The sequence below is a fragment of the Typopeltis vanoorti genome, chromosome 14, assembly GCF_054136105.1.
Source record: "Typopeltis vanoorti isolate ZY-2024b chromosome 14, IOZ_Tvanoo_1.0, whole genome shotgun sequence".
NCBI lineage: Eukaryota > Metazoa > Arthropoda > Arachnida > Uropygi > Thelyphonidae > Typopeltis > Typopeltis vanoorti.
The window spans coordinates 110,125,010-110,144,012 of NC_143562.1; positions in this window are offsets into that span (position 1 = coordinate 110,125,010).

The following is a 19,003-nucleotide window of genomic DNA, read 5'->3' on the forward strand; positions in this document are numbered from 1 at the left end:
AGGCGACCGGATAAGATAGATACCTTAAAGGTAAGACTTAATGAGAAATATACAGTGTTGGAAAATAAATTCTCATATACTTTATATATTTATTAATTCTGCTCAGTTATTCTGTTAGAATATGACCTGTAAAAGTAAAATACAGAAAATAACGAATCAATTTGAAAAAAATAATAAAAATTTCACTTGTCTGAATTCCATACTCTAACAGCAATCGGAATTCGAAACTGGAAATAACACTTACCCTAAACAAAACAGCGCATAGACCTTCCCACCAAGGTTGGGCAACAGTGGGAAAGAATTAATACAGACAACCAATCGGATAGTACTCTAAATTAAAATTAAATGTAAGCGTTAATTTACAACACCAATGAATTCCAACAGTAACGAAGAATGAATAATTTTAGGATATGTGTTATTCAAACATCTTGATACTAAGTCCTTAGTCATATGTAATTATTTGAGAAATATTCAAACTTGAGGAAATGCTACCTTTTGAACAATACCCCAATTTAAGGATGTGACTCATGTCATCCCCTTTGAAGAAAACCGCTCGCTGGGGATATTGCAAATGACAAAACCACAGCATCTACGGTCTGTAATCTAAAGGACGATGTAACTAGTTCAGGTTACAGTATTTACAGAAATTTCATTCTTTGTGGTTTTTGTGTTTGTGTTGTGGATATAAAATTGAACTATTTTGGAATATTCGTATTTAGAAGAGTCATCTGGAAAGCTGTAAGTACTTTTTTAACTTAAACATAACAACTGCTCGCATGTTGTTTGGTAAGCGTAATTCTAATACTGAATATTTTTTTTTCATAAGAATAATCATAGGATACATATTAAAGTACCAACATGGATGTATTAACGACTTTTCATGTCTAATGTGTGTGTATGTGTGTTTAAGGACACAAGTATAATTAATTTCAGAAAAATCGAAAAACGGACGTCATCACGACTTACTCTAAGAATTCCCAAGCTTTAATAGGAAAAAAATACCCCAAAGTGTATTGGAAAATTAGTACACCCATTTATAGAAGAAAAAAAAAACTATATGTTTGAGTGACATTAGTATATATAATTAAATTATTCAGAAAAACTTGAAACACGGACACCATCACAACTCTACTCTAAGAATTCCCACCTTTAACAGGAAAGAAAGAAATACCTCATAATGTATTGGAAATTAGTACATCCATCATTAGACAACCAAACAAAACATGACGACAATGACGGATGTGTGTCACTCTGGGAAAATTACAAGATATCTTATCTCAAAAACATCGCCCACAATTCCATAGCCAAACCAGAACACCACATGATATTTCTGACAGAAGGGGGGGGGCCTGCGAAATTCCAAACTCAATAACAACAAACATTCGCATCACAATTCCTTATCTTATCTTGTCAGAAGTGTCCACCAATGACAACACGATTACTTATACACTAATATATTTCCCTTTCCATTCAAAACAATGTCACTTATTTACAAATAACAAATGACGTCACTTATCTACATCTCATAACAACAAACATTCACGTCACGATTCCTTATCTTAATCTTGATCTGGTCACTAGTGCACCACCAATCACAACACAAATCCTTATCTCTACCATCACCCAATTCCATACGCAAACCAAAACACAAGAACTGAAGCCATTACCAATCACGACACGATTCCTTATCTCTACCATCACCCATAATCCCATACGAGAACCAAAACACGAGCTGAAGTCAGTGACACATATGCCCACAGGGAAATTCCAAACATTCCAGACCCATGAAGCCATGCACACAATGATGTCATCAACCAATCACGTCACGATTCCTTATCTCAACCATCACCCATAATTCCATACGCAAACCAAAACACAAGAACTGAAGCCATTACCAATTACGACACGATTCCTTAACTCTATCAACACCCATAATCCCATACGCGAACCAAAACAGAAGAACTGAAGCCATTAACATATATGCCCACAGGGAAATTAATAACATTCCAAACTCATGACGTCGCTCACAATGACGTCAGGAAGCCACGCCCACCGGAAGCATTTGGTCAGAAGTGGCTACCAGAAGCCACGCCCACCGGAAGCATTTGGTCACTAGTGGCTCCCCTACTACTGATGAGCATCAGATGGCAAACAATTGAACTTGAGGACAATTTCTCACGAGGGGTGTCTGCAAAGTTCCGATAAACACTTAGAACAAAAATGATATTAAAGCAACTGATATAACCACAAGAAAGAATATATAGGAGATTACAAGAACATAAATTACCTTCATAACTGCTACTAGTATGTTCTTTCTTATGGTTATATCAGATGCTTTAATATCATTTTGTTCTAGGTGTTTATCCTAACTTTCCAGACTTCCCTGGTATGCATGGTTGGTAATGCTACGTGCAAACGTGTAGGCTTATTCAAATAACATCATTTAATAAATGCAATGAGCTATTGTTGTAGTTGAGTTAAAATGACGGAATAATGATTAAACATCTTTCCATGTATTTATGTGACTTCCACCCATGAAAGGTTGTAATCCTAAAGTGCACTTTAGTGCCGAGGGTGGGTTAAGGATAATACATTTATAAACATCCATACTCACTGCGGGATTTGAACCGAATCTTGGTCAGTGGTCTGAGAGTGGATACGCTAACCACTTGGCCAACTATGTCAGAATGAGTATAATAAATTTAGTTTAATCCTTTATCCAAGTGTAAGCAAACAAATGTAGAAAGTATTTTTAACTTGGGTAGAGTTATGTTAAAGATACCAAGCAATTTTAAACCTGGTTTTACTCCATTTTTTCCAAGTAAGCAAACAGACAAAATGTCAAGTTTGCGCCTGCAATTTATGCAAGACAAGCTGATCCCACAGGTAGTGAAGACCAAGCAACTCGTGGTAGACGTGGAGCAAGCTCTGATCACTAATCTTAATATTTACCCTTAATGCCAAAACACATCTCCAAGAAGGGGAGGTATGATGTTTTGTATTAAAGGCAAGGGGGCCACTACCCAGACCGGTTTCGACCTTTATTGAGGTCTCATCAGTGGGGAGCCAGGCTAGAAATACCAAGATTTAGTAATGCAGAGCTTGTAAGTATTTTACCAAAACGAGTTACCATAAGGTGTTATAACCTTATTAAATAAAAATCTCAGGAGGAGATACAGATGTAGAAATAAATCTTGGTATTTCTAGCCTGGCTCCCCACTGATGTGACCTCAATAAAGGTCGAAACCGGTCTGGGTAGTGGCCCCTTGCCTTTAATACAAACATCATACATCCCCTTCTTGGAGATGTGTTTTGGCATTAAGAGTAAATATTAAGATTAGTGATCAGAGCTTGCTCCACGTCTACCACGAGTTGCCTTGGTCTTGCACTACCTGTGGGATCAGCTAGTCTTGCATAAATTGCAGGCGCAAACTTGACATTTTGTCTGTTTGCTTACTTGGAAAAAATGGAGTAAAACCAGGTTTAAAATTGCGTGGTATCTTTAACGTAAGCAAACAAAGTTTGCGCCTGAAGTATCTTCAGGACTGAGGCAACTCGTAGTAAAGGTGGACCTTTATCAGTGATAAGCTCTCATCACTTCTTGTCTCAGTTTGTGCCTGAAGATACTTCAGGCGCAAACTTTGTTTGCTTACACTTGGATAAAGGATTAAACTAAATTTATTATAATCTAACCAAGTGGAAAATAACCTTCCAAATCTTTCTCTAAATCCAGAGTATTTTAATAATAAGGTGGTACACCTTTTGGCAGCTCATATAAGTAAATGTGACCTCTCCATTGCCTTAGTATCACCACTTCTGTGTCTGGCTCTCACTGACGAGACCCCAATAAAGGTCGAAACCGGTCTGGGTAGTGGCCCTTCCCTTAATGCATAGTATTATACATCTCTGCAAGGAGATGTGATGTGTTTTGCATTATGGGAGATACTGAGACAAGGAATGATGAGAGCTTGGTCCACCTTCACCATGAGTTGCCTTAGTCCTGATGATACTTCAGGCGCAAGCTTTGTTTGTTTACACTTGGATAAAGGATTAAACTAAATTTATTATAGTCTAACCAAGTGGAAAATAAACTTCCAAGGTCAGAATGAGTATTCTTTAATTAAATGAGCAATCTGTAAAAATGTATATATATTTTGGTTACTTGATTACAAATTTTCTCCAGGATTTGTCCTCAGAGGATATTTGAGTCTAAGAATATAAATGATACTTTGGATTATCATATGTGGTTGGTCCTTTCTGACTCGAAAAAGCAAACGCGACGATCAACAATAACAAAACTTTCCTGTTCTTCAGTTGAGACTATCTAAAATCCGTTCGCTTACATTGTGTAGAGGTACCCTTTGCTTCACAGAACTGACTGACTGAAAACGCTGATTTGAAATTTCGTTCAGAAGTACAGAATTTTCTAGACTTTCAGAGAGGGCCAGATTAATTCATCTTCAGTCTAAGGGTGGTTAACACCGGATACATGTTTTTGTACTGTATGACCAACCATTCCGAGAACACAACTGACAGTAATTGACTTGCCATCCCCTTTGGTGAAGACAATATTCTTTTTGGTCTCGGAATGTCTCGGAACTGTATTATAACTTTCGCGTCTACAATAAGCCGATTACTGAACTCTGAAAGATCCTTTGTTTTTTCCACTGTGATCAACACTCCTGATGATTACTGACAAGCAGCATTCTCAAATAGTTACCTAGAACATGTGACGAACCACACGGCGCATATACGCTGGGTAAGTGATGTTCACGTATGTCTGCATAAAGGTTTCATATTCAGTGGCCGGCATGTGTAGTTTTATGCCTATAAGTGTATTTTTGTAAATTCGTGTGTTCTGACCAGTTTTCAGGATGAAAAAAAAAAGGAATTTCGAAGGAAAATCTTCCACCGCTGTATGAAGCTAGCTAATTCACCTCAATATGAAAAGCCCTTATGATGATTCTTCGCACTTTAGACTGAATTTGTTCTGGTCATTCCATCTAAGTCTTTCCATCTTTCCATCTCTCTGGAGCCTCCTTAGATGGAAAGTGACATCCTGGAAGTTTACTTTAATCAATCTTAATATCAACGCGTTAATAGTTTTCTTCTTTGGCACTTTTTCAGTGGAGTTTCACATACTGGCAGTTGGACGAAAGTTGGCGATCTCATCTTTAAGAAAGTATAGGTACAAAATGATTTCTACTGCATGTGGACAACTGCTGTTCACTGTCTGTAGCAGAGGCACACAGATCTTGATTCCAGCTCACGGCGCGCATATTATTTTCGCTGATTCCTAGACGTATTTCTACAACGAAATACTTAAAAGGTGACTACATTAAAAGGTGATGTGTAATGAAAGTGAGCAAGAGTCGTAAATTGACATAACCGCAGGCAGTGCAAATATCCATTATGTAATGACCTTCACACGACTCTGATACTCGTTGCTGACACGTAGTGACGAAACGAACATAAATTCGCAGAAACCACCCACCCGACCTTGTTGTCCGGACGTACACATTGCTCCTCTGTGTATTAGCTCTGGATGCAAGTTTCACGAGAAAAGGCAGGCCGAGACTGAGGTATGGGCGAACATGCAACTTATTCAGTTCAAGGGTAAGCCATCCCGACAGCCGGGCCGCCGTTATCCTCCAAACGGAGATCTCCATTCTGGTTCGATTTCCCCGTAGATACACCACTAAAATTATTTCGTGCTCATCTGGGACAAATAACTTCCAGGGGAGACTGGGATGCAACACCATCCGCATGCTTACTTGAAGGTAACGGGGGAGGAGAAGGAAAGATGAAAGAGGATGAAAGCTAGTGTGAAGTGAGTAAGTGATCGATACGCAACTGCGGTGCTGCGTTAGCCTCTGTGAGCTACATGGAAGATATCTGTAAGGATTAGCGGATTAAAAGAGACGAGCAAATAGAAAGGAACGTAGTCAGACTCCAAATGTAGAGAAGCTATCGCCAAGAAATGCCTTTTCCGTGTTAAGAGAGAAGTCTGAGTTAGCGAAAGAAAAACAGAGTTGAGTAAGATGCAATTCAAACAAACTCACACCCACTGTTTCTCCCTTTAAGTGGCATTGTAGTAATAATAATAGACTATATTACTAGTCTACAACAACTTCGAAACCGATGTGACAAAGGTGATCGGTAATACTGACTGCTGCAAACGAAGTGAATGTGAAATAATGTTTCGCTTCTATATAGTGTAATAACCCCAATTCCCACACGTCTCTTATCGTCCGATGTGCTTGCACTTGAAACATTTTTTTCTTTTTATCATTTAAATTGCTGCTTGGAGATTAGAAAATCAAATGTTATTTCCCGAGACGAAAGAACTCTGCAAGGAGGATTCGATCACTCATACGGAGGACTAATCGACATTATCGACTAAATATCTATAAACCAGTTTCTTTCCAGCGGCTGCATGTAATAATGACAACGTCCTGTTTCCATGGAGACGCACGGGTTCACATAAAGTCAATTTCTCTTGTCAGTTGCCTTGTGTAAATTGTTAAGTCAGCCTCGTGTGGCGTTGTGGAACGTTACTTGTATGTCACTGATAGTAGCGAAGCAATAATCCAGTTCTTTTGACGGAACTGTTATATGATGCTAAATGATGGTAGGATCCTCGAAACATACAGCGAAATGGCCGAAACAAACAGAATTATTAAGGAACCAAGCAATGAATATTCGCTATCTACGTTAATTGAAATACTTAGCGAAACATCGCGCAAGAAGTTTGTTAATAGAAATATTTAGAGTTATTAAAGAAAATAACAAAATCATGCATTAAACTCGGGTAGATGTACATGCTGAAACTCAATCTGCCAGTTAAAAATAAGCTGTATGATTGGTTGATTGTTTATGCGAACGAATGAAGACAATGCATTCACTCGACTGTATGATTTGTTAATTGCATGCATTTCCCCCTCCGGTCTGTGTTTGCGTGGATAATACGCCAAGATAATATTTTGACATAAACTGCCACTTCTGTATGTAACTGGCTGGCTGCTAGTTGAAAGCCTTAATAAACATTCTCTTCATCCTACAACTGGGTTTGAACCCAGGTATTTTCAAACAAAAGACTTCGTTACTACCTACTGCTTTAAGGTGGCGTTGAAAACAGTATGAAGGATTGGTGATCTTATTATAATTATTTATACTAATTCGCCAGATACTTATAAAACATAAAAGGAGCTCCTGGTGAGTTTCGCAGTTCTAGAGTTAATCGATGCATGTCACATGCAGGTAGAGGTTCCCTCAAAAACTTGGCTTTTAAATTCCATTATTTAGAACAGTCAGTAGTAGAACTTAAGACAATAACACCAAACAGTTCAGACAGCGATACCAGTTAGTTAAGATAAGAAACACGACATTATGCTGCCATAATACCGTTACTCCTAAGTTTACTAATTGTCAATACAAATGACCTCAGTTAACAGTGACGAGTGAGTGGGATATCGTTAATTGTTAAGACTGAAAAAAGTTGCGTGCACTCCTTTAGGTAAGTGAAAAGGTGTTAAAATTACAAAAGTTCTTACCAAAAGTCATTACGTTTGGAGTCAAATTTATATTCGAAATTGCCACTCGGAATAGCATATTTGATTTAGTTATTGTAGTGATTATAAGCCAAAATTGTTAAATTCTCCTCTCCCCGGTTCACAGTGTGCGATTCCATGATGATGTGATATACCAGATACGATTTCTTTTTATGACGTTTCTCACATGCTGCTCATTCTGCATCAGAAAACTTCCATTCATACGTATGTGAACCTCTCCATTCAAGAACAATTGAATCTCTGGGATGTTTGTGGTTAGCGGAGAAGCATATGTACTAGACAACCAAGACATTTTGATAGTTTATTGAGAATCTTTCCTTTTCGCTTCTTCATACGCTTAATGTAAGGAAGTGATATGGGATTTTTGTATGACGATTTGTCATTTTTATATTTAAACTAGTCTTTTGAATAATCACGAATTGTATCTACTTCGAGAAGGAGAAATGCTAGAGAGAGGGGGGGGGAGGAATCCATTGCCTTCAGACCTCAGTCGAACTATTTTAAGGAATGATCTTCCCAGAAGAGTTTGGCTGTGGTGATCATCCTATCTCTGAGACGATTGCCAGAATGAAGACATCAGGCCCAGGATGTCACATTGCCACGAAATTACACAGTATGAACTAGAAGAAATCGATTCTGAACTTATTACTGTCATGAGAGATAATTTTGTGCAATAGCTCTGGTGCACATTTATTATATATAATCATGAAAATATCGGTTAAAATATCTAGTTCAGTAACTCCGACTGGACGGGAGTGTCTCTCTGTCTACGATGTGTGCAACGAGACGTGAATTAGTATTAATGTTTTAATATACTCTTTTGCAAATTAGTTGCTATTTAGTGTAAAATGTAATAATTATTTGTGTTGGATGTCATACTGTACTAAATCTGGCCCGGTCAGCTGATCAGATAGCTCTTCCGCTCGCTAAACTAAACAATAGACTGTGTATTTGAATGCTACTGAAAGCAGGGTTATTTACAACTTAAGTGGGAAGAATTCACCTAAAATAACCTTTTGTTAAGCCCTCAAAGGAAGGATTAAAACTGCGGTAAATTAAGAAATTATTTTTTAATATATCCACTAGTCATAATGAATATTCAGCGGGATCGGAGGAAGTTTGCTTTGGTTTCAACAACTAGAGATCAAACAGCGTGAACCATTGCAGTTTATTTTTTTTAATAATAACAAAATTATTAAATACAAGAAAAGAAATTTCACGTGTTTTTGCTTATGTGTTCAGAATAAACGGAAACAACAAGCGAATAAATTTAGAATTTTCTTGATAACAGAATTTAAGATGTAAATTGTTGACTTGATTTGCGAGTATTTCTTCGGAGATATATGTGGTCTCCGAACCTCACGTAAACACAGTCGTATATTAAGCGTCTTGTAGTGGAAGTAGCAAATGAACATGACCCGAATCGTATAATTCTTCCCTACAGCAGAGTTTTCGCGACAAGGAGATGACTTCCATTACCATTATTATGCGACAACACTGCTTTACTCGGTGAGTAAATCGAATGTTAAATCACATACACAGCAGAAATTCAGTCATCCCTTCTATAAGGAACAACTAAGAATGATCGTTAATTACGCTTGTAATCAATCTAAACTGCTCCAAATGTTTCGATTCCTCAGAAGATCTCAACTTAGAAATTCCAAAGACGTTTCCTTACCATGAAGTCAGCGAGAAGGTTTTTGTGGGCTCACGTAAGATTTACTTGCCATGAAATTTTAAACATGTCGCCTAGAAAAAGGGATCTTTTATAGCTACAGGTTCTAGATTCATATGCAGTGTCATTCTGTTTCAGTAAATGTATTGAAATTACAAATCTGGCATAAATTGTTTTGTTTTTCACGTATCCAAAGCCATTAAAAATATTTTTTAGGAATCAGTTTAGTATGTATCATTTACGGTATATAGTCACGAGAAGGATACTGATATATAACCACCTTATATATGAGATGATCTCACATTTATTAAGCATAAACTTCTTATGTGCATGCGTGGAGAGAATAAGCTGTACAGCATTGTAGGATACTCAATTTAACATCTGCCATACTCACTCTCACTTTAACACCTTCGAAGTTTATTTGCTTTACCCCAGCGATCAGAAACGATAACTGAATGTAGTGTAGTGCATTCCCTCTTGTGTTGCAAACATTTCGGTTTCTTGCAATGATAAATAAATTTAGCTCAAAAAACATATTTTATGATTTGATGATTATTATGATTTGAAAATATTTTATCGGTAAAGCTTGTTGGTTAATCTAACAACTGTTAGTAAGTAACCAACAAGCTTTACCTATGGGATCTAGATTCAAATTTTTCAGAAGTTATTAGGTATATACTAATTGATAATAACAGGATTTTTCCCTTCTTTCTGATAACTGGATGATCTGGTCACGAAGAATTCACAACAACAGTTTGGAGAATAGAGCTCTATGTCAAAATAAATAACAAATTAGAATTCCAAAATGTATATTTCTGTAGCTATCAATATGTAGTGTGGGTGTCATATGAAAAATGTTTGATTATTTATTAAAGTATTAGTATTAATAAAATACTTGAATTTGGTGCAATGATGCCCAAGAAAGAGAAGCGATTTGGGAATGTTGCACTTCTGGCTAAAGTGATCAGCCATGAAGATATCTTTCTTTCAGTTTTACCTCTCAGAATTCACTGTAATCTCTGTATCATATTTCACCTTGAGAATAATGTTTTAAAGAACATTACGCATTATTCAAGTGTCTGTACCATTTTTTGTTGTTTTTCCGAACTTCTTGAACTAAACAATTGCAGAATGGCTGACTTAATAAGGAAAACGTTAACACGACCATTTGCTGTAAAAAAAAAAAAAAAAAAAAAAAAAAAGCGAGCGCACGCACACACACACACACACACACGATGATCAAAATTAAAGTATCCTTGTTCAAGGCCTTGTGGAGCATCACTCAGTGACCCAAATGCTGCGAAACTTTGTGCGTCATGCGGAAGCTATATCTGAGAAAACAAAGTTCCAAATTTCACCATCAGGGGCTTTGTAAACACCAAATGCATGCAATTTGCAACTCGGCAGGTGCCAGGAGGATTTAAAAAGATGGACACGGGATTTTTCTTTTCATTCTGATTGTTAATACCGCCCATAGTGATGGCACTAACCTTTCCCCAACGTGCTTTGCTCGTGAAGCTGTACTACCTAAACAATTGCAATGCTATTGCTGCACTTCGCGAATTTCGTCGTCTGAATACATGTCGAGGAGGTCCACTATCTCTGTGCTTTGCGACGAATGATTAGTCGTTTTGGAGAAACTGGAACGTTGGGAGTTAGACCTGGTAGAGATCGCAAACCAATCAGTTAACAAGTGAATGAGGCTGCTGCTACTGTCGTTGTGGAGCAGGCCATGAATAACAGCGTTGGTTCCTGCAGTGCCTGTGCTGTATGGATGTGCAAATGGATGTGCCTTACACAACTGTCTGGAAGATTCTGCATTTCTACCCATTCAAGATAACCCTGACACAGGAGCAGGACTTTGAGAGTTGACTGACATTCCCTTTAACATTCCTTGCTCAAGTGAAGTTGGACGCTGCGTTGTCGTGGATGATCTTGTGGGGAGATCAGGCTCACTTTCACCTGAACGAAGATGTAAATATACCGACAATTGCTGTATGGGCTAAGTAAAATCAGCATGCAATCCAACAAATTCTTTTGAATTAACCCAAAGTTACTGCCAGGTTGCTGTTTTTGTGTATCATTTGACCATTCTTCTTTGAGGACATTCGCCAATCGGATCCTGTGACCTGCTCAGTTACTGCTGAGTGATACCGCGATATGATAAGCGGTTTTGTTGTGTACAGCAGTGCCAATGCATGGAGTCAGTCATTTTTATGCAGGATGGGACCCCTCTGCACATCGGTCGATCCCTACAGGTGGTTCTTCGCGGAAGCCAGAGTAATCAGCCGTGCGTTTCCCGCCTCATGCTCGTTTCGTTTACCTGAGCTAATCCCCTGTGACTTCTGGTCCTGGGGATTTCTCAAAGACCGGGTTTATCGGGATCATCCTGATAACTTGTCAGTGCTAAAAGACAGTATGTGCGCAACATCAGTCCCGACTAGCTGCGTTCTGCCATTGAACATGCTGTGCAAAGGATGCAGTTTGTGGTGTACCGGAAAGGGTACTCCACAAACTATATTGAACAGTACAGATCATGAATGCATGATGGAAGTGAAAAAAAAAAAGTTTTTTTATGCCTATGTCGCTTTTCTCATTCACACACACACACAGCGCCCCAGGTGGTGAATTTTGGAACTACTTTTTTTTTTCCTCAGAGATATCACTTACGCATGATACGTAATATATTCCTGCAAAGTTTCGCAGCATTTGGATCACTGGGTGGCGCTTCACAAGAAAATTAAACAGGGATACTTAAGTTTTGATCACCCTGTACGGGGGGGGGGCTGGAAAGTTTTGATAAACACCTAGAACAAAAATGATTTTAAAACAACTGATATAACCATCAGTTGGATGGTTATATCAGTTGCTTATCACAGATGAAACATGGGGGGTTAAAGGGTTTAAGATGTGTTCTTTCTTGTAGTTGATTTGTACAACGGCTAATCTCATTCAGTTAGCTGGGTTTTCCCGAATGCAGATTTATTTATTATGGATAAGAGTCCAAAATAATACAAGATATTATTTGGGTTCTAATCCTTTATTATAAGCTTTTAAATGAAAATGAATTATGTAAAGATTGTAAAGATTTTTGTCACAAAGACTTGCGAATTCTCTTTAAAACTGTGTACTTTGGCGAGGAGGCGCTGCAGTCGTGACAGAAGCAGACGACGCTTAGGACTTGATTAGCAAAGTTTCCGCTGTGTGTGGTATCCATTTTTTTTAAATGTGCCCGAAGTGAAAGAATAAGTACAACATTAGTGTTTGAAGGCAAATTATAATGTTTTTGTAGTTTCAAGAATCTTGTAAAGCAAGTTTGTGTCAAGTTTTTCAGAAATAAATAACATCACTAGAGTTACATCAGTGAAATGCGTATGAATGTGTTCTAAAAGTATACGTATAAGCGAGCATTCATTCTGCGTAATGATCAAGACTTTCACCAGCTTTACCACTCATCACAAGTCCGAATTTTACTGGCGCAGTCGACAGGATCTACAAGGTGAGAGCAATTCGTTATGTAAATGCATGCTCCCATGTTTTAGAGTTCTCTTTTGATTATTTGGGCGAAAGTCTGTTCTAATACAAAACAAAAAAAAAAAAAATAGTGTTCGTAGTTTGTTCCATCCTGGAACAGTAGTAGTTTTGATTTCTCGCCAGAGAAAGAATACGTCAGTATTCAAATTTTGTTCCATCCTGGAACAGTAGTACAACAGTTTGGATAAATGAAAAACACGCCAGTGTTCAAGCTATATTTTCGTCCCAGATAGTTCAGAATAGTTGTTTTTTTTTTCATTTTAAATTTATTTTGTTCTGCAGTTACCGATTTGTCCTGTTTTGCATGTTAGTTCCATCTTGGAACAGTCAGAACTTGTGATTTCTCGCCAGAGAAAGAACACGACAGTGTTATCATAGTTAATTTTTGCATACTGTTTTGATAGTTCTGTTTCGAGATTTCAGTTATTATATAGTAGAGGTGTAAAATCGGAATTATTTTTTTGTTTTGTTTTTATATATCCACATATATATATATATATATATTTGTGTATTTGAAAGTGTAGTAAATTGTGTAGTTGAAGTTTTTATCTGATAATGTAAGATTTATCTATGTTTACAAATGATATGTTGAATTTAATTATGAGTCCCATAATCGCCAAATGTATACATCTCTTTTTGGGCTTTTAAAAAAAAAAAAAAAGAAAAAAAAAGTGCAATTGATTCTTTTTTTTAGGGTGATTTTTTTTTTATCAGTAAAGAGAGTTATTGTTTAGCACCATGACTTATTTAACCAAAGGTAGAAAGGAAGATTTACGTAAATTGGCTGAAGAATTGGGAGAGAAGCCAACTGTTGAAATGAAAGTGATAGATCTTAAAATGATTATTACGGGAAGTAAATTTTATGAAGAAGAATTTGTTAAAGGGATGTTGGAGACGATTATTAGTACCAGACTCGAGGAAGAACTGATGAAGAAAGAATTAGAAGCTCAACGGCGGAAGGAAGAACTAGAAGCCCAATGCCGGAAAGATGAATTGGGGGCCCAACAGAAAAGAGAACAAATGGAGTTCGAGTTGAAGAAACTGGAAATTGAAGCTCGTGTTCAACCAACCTCAACTCCAGTATCCAGTGACAATAAACCATATTGTCTTGAACTAATTAAGCTAATGCCTAGGTTTAGATTACAAGAGGATGACATTGTGATATACCTATCCCTGTTTGAAAGACAAGCTAAGAGAACAAAAATAGATGTTAAAGACTGGATATCATGTCTCTTGACTTTGTTACCATTTGAGATTGTCCAATTAATTGGTAGAGAGTCAGAAGAAAATTGCGCAGATTATGAATATATTAAAACAATTCTACTAAAGAGATTTAGACTGAATCCTGAAAGTTTCAGAAAAAAGTTTGTGATGCACCAAAAGGTTGCTGAAAAATCTTGGAGGGATTTCTGTTATGAAATAACTAATTATTTCGAAGAGTGGATTGGTGGCCTTGATATCAAGGATTTTGAAGGGTTAAAAGATCTAATTATTACGGATCAACTGAAGAAGAAAGTACCACATGAAGTGAGAGAACATCTCTTAGACGACTGGACAAAATTCGTTTCTCCAACCAAGTTAGCTGACAGATTGGACGAATACGACAGTGTTCGTAGTACATCAAGGAAGCCCATCGGAGCTATTCCGAAGGACAAGGTTACTGAAAAGTTTAGACCTTATACTCCACCTGCTGAGCGAACATTCAAAAATAAGTTATCTCCCTCTCAAAGTCCACCGAGATGGTACCAGCCGTGGCGAAATGATGATTCATACAAGCCTCACTACAAACCAACTTGTTTTACTTGTAGAAGGGAAGGTCATATTGCCAAGTTTTGTATGAAAAATAGTCAATCAAAAGGTACTCCTACTACAGCACACAGTAACCTAGTTCAAACGTCTACCACTGGGAATGACGATAAATCAGGTGTGTTGACTGCCAAAATTTCCATTCCAGTATCCAAATCAGTGGACATTGATCGAAATGTAGATGATTTGAAGGTGGTCAAAATCAAATGTGGAAGTAGGGTTTTAAATGGAATAATAGATACGGGAGCGCAAATATCGGTAGTGCGCGAAGATTTAGTGGCAGATACGCCCCATGATGGAGAAAGTAAGATAGAAATATCTTCTGCTTTCGGAGAAAATGAAATAACACCCTTAAGGATTTTTGAAATGAAAATTGATGATAATTTACATGGTAATGTTCCAGTCACATGTGCTGTCTCAAGAAAACTGGTTACCGATCTGCTACTGAGCTCCTCTGCCTATGAAATGCTGGTCGAAAGCGTCGAGCTACATGAGAGTAGTCATCATTGGGAGACACCGGTTCTGAAATCAAAAGATTTAAGCGATAAACGGTCAGAAGATGATGAAGATGAAGACATGCCTTCGAAAATAACCAGTACAGCATTGGCAGTAAGTACGATAGAGTCCCCACCAGGTGAAGAAAATGAGTGTATACCAGAAAAAACAAAATTCGAATTCGGCAAACTTCAAAAGGATGATGAGACGCTTCGAAGGTGTTTTGAATGGGCAAAAAGACAGAAAAATTCCTATGCGTTTGACAATGGGGTTCTGCTTCATAATGAACATATTTGTGGCGAGAATATTAGACAAGTAGTGCTACCGCGTGTGAAACGAGAGAATGTCTTAAAGATGGCACATGAAATCCCTCTTGCTGGCCATCTCGGCGAAAAGAAAACCCGTCAGCGAATCAAGTACTCATTCTTTTGGCCTACCATTAAACAAGACGTGAAAAAATATTGCGAAAGCTGCAAGGAATGTCAAATGAGAAGGACTGCTACATATAGAGATAGAATCCCCATACGACCTATCGTCAGACCAGAAGCTCCGTTTGAGGTATGGAGCGTGGATTGTATCGGACCGTTAGAACCCCCATCGGGAAGAGGACATCGATTCATAATATGTGCTGTTGATTTATGCACTAGATGGGCCGAAGCCATACCTGTCAAGGAAATAAGTGCTAAAACTACATGTAACGTTCAAATGAGGATATTTACTCAGACTGGATTTCCTAAAATGGTCTGTACCGACCAAGGTACGAATTTCACATCTAAACTCACTCAAGCTTTTGAAGATCTGCTAGGCATAGCTCCACGTTTTTCCACTCCAGGACATCCTGAGAGTATGGGCGCTGTTGAACGTTGGAACAGAACTTTAAAAGAGATGATGAATAAGAATATACAGGAACATGGAAGAAACTGGGATTTACATCTTCCCTATCTTCTATTCGCATACCGAGAAGTACCACATAGCACTACTGGGTTATCACCTTTCCAGTTGGTATATGGAAGATTACCTCCAGGCCCCTTATCTTTGTTAAAAGAAATTTGGACTGGTGGACGAGTCATCCCAACTGCTGCCTCTCGCTCGGTTGAAAATTATTTACAAGAGCTTCTTGAAAATCTAAGAAAAGCTCATGAAATTGCATCCGAGAATGCCAAAGGGTCTCAAGAACAATACTCCTCCAGATATAATCTTCGTTCCAAAGAAAAATCCTTCATGGGTGGTGAAAAGGTTTTAGTATTGTTACCTTCATCCTCTCATAAGCTTCTAAATACTTGGACAGGACCTGCTACAGTCGTCCAACTTACTAGACCACATTCTGCGAAGGTTGAGATGAAGGATGGAAGTATCAGGGAGCTCCACATAAATAAGCTTCGACCATATATTCAAAGAATTAATCATGTCGGTCTAGTTTTCGAACTAGATGAAGATTTCGGAACACTCCACTATGCACCTGCTGACAAGATGAATAAATCAGTTGAAGATATTAGGAAACACCTTGAGGATATGGAAGCTCTCTTGACGGAAGAACAAAAACAAGAACTTTTTGACATCCTCCGGAAATATGCAGATGTTTTTAGTTCCAAACCTGGTCATGCCAAAGTTGATGGACACTCCATCAAAGTTACAGAGAACTGTTCCCCTAAGAGACTCAAACCCTATAGGGTGCCAATCACTCTACAAAAGGAAGTAGATCGACAAGTCAAAGAACTGTTAGATATGGGTCTCATTGAGCCAAGTGTCAGTGAATGGGCTCATCCCGTTGTTTGTGTGGCTAAGAAAAATGGAAGTGTCAGACTATGCATTGACTTTAGATTGCTGAATAGTTTTACTATTCCAGATGCTTATCCAATGAAAATAGCTAGAGATTTATTATTTGAGGTAGGACAAGCAAGATTTATCACTGTAGTTGACCTCACCAAGGGATATTGGCAAATCCCTATGGAAAAGGAAGCAAAGCCCTTCACCGCATTCGTGACGCATTCTGGTCACTATCAATGGAATGTCTTACCGTTTGGAATGAAGAACGCTGGAAGCACATTCCAGAAATCATTAGATAAAGCACTAGCTCCTCATAAGGCATACTGCCGATCTTATATCGACGATTTGGCTATATTTTCTAAAACATGGTCTGAACATCTCACCCACATAGATGAAGTCTTCAAAATATTAAGAGAGGTGGGTTTAACAGTAAACCTAGAAAAATGCGAATTCGGGAAAAATCAAGTGAAGTTCCTAGGTCATTTGATTGGATCCGGTCAACATTCTCCAGACCCAGAGAAGGTCGAGGTTATAAAAGGTTTAGCGACACCAGCAACAAAGAAGGAAGTAAGAAGTCTACTTGGACTGGCTAGCTACTACCGTGACTACATACCACAATTCTCCCAAATTGTATTACCACTGACAAATCTGACTAAGAAAAGTGTCCCAAACAACATTCCTTGGACTACTGATGCTGATGAAGCTTTTACGAAACTCAAGGAAGAGCTTATAAAAATGCCTTCTTTGCATACTCCAGATCTCGACAAGCCGTTCCAGTTGTATACGGATGCATCAGCAACAGCAATTGGCGCATGTTTAGCTCAAAACAACGAACAAGGAAAAGAATTGCCCATTGCTTTCTTCAGTAAGAAACTAAATTCCTGTCAAATGAAATGGTCAACCATTGAAAGGGAAGCTTTTTGCGTCTTGGAGGCATTGAAAAAGTTTGACACATGGGTATTTGGTGCTGAAATACAGGTAATTTCAGATCATAACCCTCTGACCTATCTAACTAAAAGTGCCCCTCATGGTGCCAAGTTGTCCCGATGGGCTTTAGCCCTACAACGTTATAATCTGACTGTTACATATAGAAAGGGTAGTCGTCACGGTAACGCTGATGCCCTTTCCAGATTAAAAACTGATATAATTAATTAATGCTATTGGCTTGTTTCTTAATAATGATTATATATTTTCTTGATGTTTAGTTAATGATAATTATATAGTTTTTTTTTTGTGTGTGTGGGAGCTGCATCGCACCATAAAGCTCTCACCTCATTTCTTGTATTTTAGAGTCAATTACTCGCCTGAGTTTTTTTTTTTAGATGCAACATCGACACTCCTGTGACGGATGTGCTTCCCCCAAAGGGAGCTGTAAAGATTTTTGTCACAAAGACTTGCGAATTCTCTTTAAAACTGTGTACTTTGGCGAGGAGGCGCTGAAGTCGTGACAGAAGCAGACGACGCTTAGGACTTGATTAGCAAAGTTTCCGCTGTGTGTGGTATCCATTTTTTTTAAATGTGCCCGAAGTGAAAGAATAAGTACAACATTAGTGTTTGAAGGCAAATTATAATGTTTTTGTAGTTTCAAGAATCTTGTAAAGCAAGTTTGTGTCAAGTTTTTCAGAAATAAATAACATCACTAGAGTTACATCAGTGAAATGCGTATGAATGTGTTCTAAAAGTATACGTATAAGCGAGCATTCATTCTGCGTAATGATCAAGACTTTCACCAGCTTTACCACTCATCACAAGTCCGAATTTTACTAATTAGTTTAATATTGAAGCAGTAAATTTTATTCTTCCCCAAGTTCGAATTTTTTTCTCCTTACAAAAGAAAAAATATCAGCCAGGGTATTTTCATTTTTGCGTAAATGTAAAAAGTGCAACCAGGTTATCTTTCCACAAAAATGAAGTACCAAATTACAGCAAGTAAAAGCAAGAGATATAATGATTTGGAATGAAAGAATACAATCGAAAGATCAAAACTAATGGCACATTCTAGAATAATTAAATATCATGCTACAGATAAAATACTGATTCAAGGGATATGTAGAGGAGAGACTGAAAGCTGGATGAGGAAAATGACAAATTCGAAACAGTAAATAGACTGCAACTTATAAAGAAAACTTGTGGAAAGGAAGCAAATACGAATGAT